This window comes from Macrotis lagotis, chromosome 1 (genome assembly GCF_037893015.1).
Source record: "Macrotis lagotis isolate mMagLag1 chromosome 1, bilby.v1.9.chrom.fasta, whole genome shotgun sequence".
NCBI lineage: Eukaryota > Metazoa > Chordata > Mammalia > Peramelemorphia > Peramelidae > Macrotis > Macrotis lagotis.
Genome location: NC_133658.1, coordinates 751,116,694 through 751,119,524, shown reverse-complemented (window position 1 = coordinate 751,119,524; position 2,831 = coordinate 751,116,694). Strand labels below are relative to the sequence as shown.

Below are 2,831 nucleotides of genomic sequence, written 5' to 3'. Positions count from 1 at the left end.
GAGCGGAGCCGGGCGGCCCCAGGCCGGCGGCCCCAGGCCGGCTGCCCCGCTCCCGGGGGCCGCGCTCCGGCCGGCCGCGCGGGCCGCACAACCTGCAACGTCTCCCGCGGGCGGGAGCTTCCGGTGGGGGGCTCGGCGGCTCCGGAGGCCGCGGGGCGGCAGGAGGCCGACGGCGCCCCGGGCTCTCGGGGGCAGCTCCGGCCCGCCACGCCCCCGCCCCCACCCCGAGTCCCAGGCGCCCGGGCAGGAAGCGGCCCACCTGGGCTGGAAGGCGGCCTGGACCTCGCCCGCGCCCCCGCGCCCCCGCCCCCCGCCGTGCTTACCCCGGGCCCCGGCCCCGCCGCTGCGCCGGGCCGCCCCTGCGCCCTCGCCGCCGCCGCCGCCGCTCCGTGACTCCGGCCCTCGGGGGCGCCGGGGCTCCCGCTCGCCGCCGCCGCCGCGGCGCGCCTCGTCACCGCCGCCCCGGGGATCCCCGGCGGCTCAGTGCAGCCGGCGGCCGCGGGGAGCCGCGCGGGGCTCGGGCCGCGGCCCCATGTCGCCCTCCCCACCCCCGAGCGGGGGGGGCGTCGGCTCCGGGCCCGCCCCGCGGCGCCCGCGACCCTCCCTCGGCCGAGAGCCCCGCGCTGGGGGGCTTCACCGCTGCGAGCCCCCCGCGGAGCGCTTCCTGGTCGCTCCCGCCCACCGGCGCGCCCCCGCCCCAGCCCGCCGGATGCCTCTTCCTCGCCTCTCCTCCTCCTCCTCCTCCTCCTCCCACACCCGAGACTCCAGCCACTGGGAGAAGCGGCGCGCGCGGCCGCGGCCTCCGGAGCGAGCACGCGGCCCGGAGGGAGGGGGGAGGGCGCGGGCGGGCGCGCGCGCGCGGAGGCCGCGCCTGCCGTTGTCCCGGGAACGCACGTGGAGGGGGCGAGCGCGCGCCGGGAGCCGGGGGCGCCGCGGGCGGGGGGGAGGGGCGCCGCGGGCGGGGGGGGGGGGGCGCGCTCAGGTGCGGAGGGCGCTGTGGCTTCTGGGGGAAGCGCCGAGCCCGGCGGCCCGCGCGGCCGCAGCGGGGAGCCCACCCTGGGCGGGCGCGGGGCGCAGCGCCCGTCGCGGCCCCCCCCCGGCCGCCGGGGTCTGCCCGCGGGGACGCTGGCACTCGGTGGGCAACACAAACACGCACCAACCTGGCGGCGCTGCGCGCGGGCGCGACTCCGGCCTTGCCATCTTGGATTCTGTGAGGAGGGTGTTGGGTATCAGCCCGGCCTCCTCACTCCACGCAGTGGGGCCCAGGAGTCCCCACAGCTGGCCTCGGGCCCAGTAAGGATCAGATGATTAAAACTGGCCAATATATAGGAAGTACGGGAGGGGGTATCCAGGGCGGACAAATGGGCTAGGAAGCCCACAAGAGTGGAAGTTGGCTAGAATGAAGGGAAGAGCAGAGGGGAGCCACTAATTCCCCTTCCCCCCAACTTCAGTGGAATCTACCCTTCTCTTCCCTCTCCACCCCCCCCCCATAAAGCCCTTTCTTAGCATCTCTGTAAAACTTTGACCTTCCAGAAGTATCGTCTTTACCGCATGCTACAGTAAATGTAAAAGAATGTGTCCTCAGTGATTCCTGTTTTCATTTTTTTACTCGAGTTACACAAATAGTATGATCCCAAAAAAACATGTTAGACTTAGCCCTCATATTTGCCTTTAACCTTCAGGCTAACCAATACCAAAATGCTGCATACCGCAGTGCTTTGGGAGCTGCTAAAGAACATTTCCAATTTTTCATCTTACCAGCCTGCTTCATATCTTAGATTATTAATTGGTCATTTCACTGCAAATAGTAAGATTAATATAAATATAAAGCACAGCCTTGCCCATCACTCACTGTTTCATAGGTTTGGGGGAGGCAGCGCACCAACTCTATCTCTAGTGAGAAAGTCAATGGGGGGGGGGGACTTTACAAGAATTCTGCCCAGTTGAGAGCTGCAGTGGAGTCAGGTTTTTTGAGATCAGGATTCTTGAAATTTTCCACCATGGAACTGCCATGAGCAGCCAAGAAGAGGAGATGATGAATGGAGTCCATTTCAAATGTATGCATCACTGCCCTCTACTGGCACCAATTAGATGCACTCCATGATCTCTGGGGGCCCAGCTGTGGTAACTTGGAAGTCCTTTTGAAACAAGTAGCAAGGTAAACTAAGACAACAGTTTAGAAACCGTTCTTCAGGCTACAGGTTTTTACTAAGAAAGTGATCAAAAGGCCTATCTCATACCAAATTTCTGAAATTTGCAGCAGTGTATATGCTATGAGATGCATCACATGTTTGTTTCAAAGCATTGTCTATGGAAGTGAGAAAAACTGGAATTGTACTGCCATTGATAGGATCAAGTTAGTATTGAACTCATGTTTATCATAGTGCTAAGATGAAATCTTTGTTAACCAAAGTTTTCCACCACAATTCCCAGTATCTTGACCACTTTCAATTCAGGATACAACAAAATGAAAACAGGAATCTTCAATGAAATATGCTTTTACATTTACTGTAGCATGCAGTAAAGATGATACTTCCGGAAGGTCAAAGTTTTACAGAGATGCTAAGAAAGGGTATGGGGGGGGCTGGGGAAGAGAGATGGGCAGATTCTACTGAAGTTGGAAGGAAGTTGTTCCCTCCACACCACCTATTTTCAGTTGTAGAAAAAAATAATAATTGTCAGTATAGCGACTCTCATTACGGTTGTTCCGTTGTGAACAATTCTCCATGACATCATTTGGTATTTTCTTGGCAAAAATACTAGAGTGGTTTGCCATTCCTTCTCTAGTTCACTTTACAAATGAAGAAACTAAGACAAACAGGGTTAAGTGA

General features: G+C 60.3%; 1 protein-coding gene across 5 annotated transcripts in view; it reads right to left on the bottom strand.

The window, feature by feature from the left end:
• The window catches only part of ARHGAP32 (Rho GTPase activating protein 32), a 380,058-nt gene extending 378,813 nt beyond the window's left edge, over positions 1–1,245 (bottom strand). Inside the window, exon 1 of one of the 5 annotated variants that reach the window (XM_074216323.1) lies at positions 1,161–1,245. The gene's annotated coding sequence lies outside the window, so the exon portion shown is untranslated. Of the gene's footprint in view, positions 1–323; positions 365–1,160 lie in introns of those variants that run through there. The other 4 variants (XM_074216331.1, XM_074216324.1, XM_074216334.1 and 1 more) reach the window with 4 other exon arrangements.
• Positions 1,246–2,831: the final 1,586 nt, after the last annotated feature.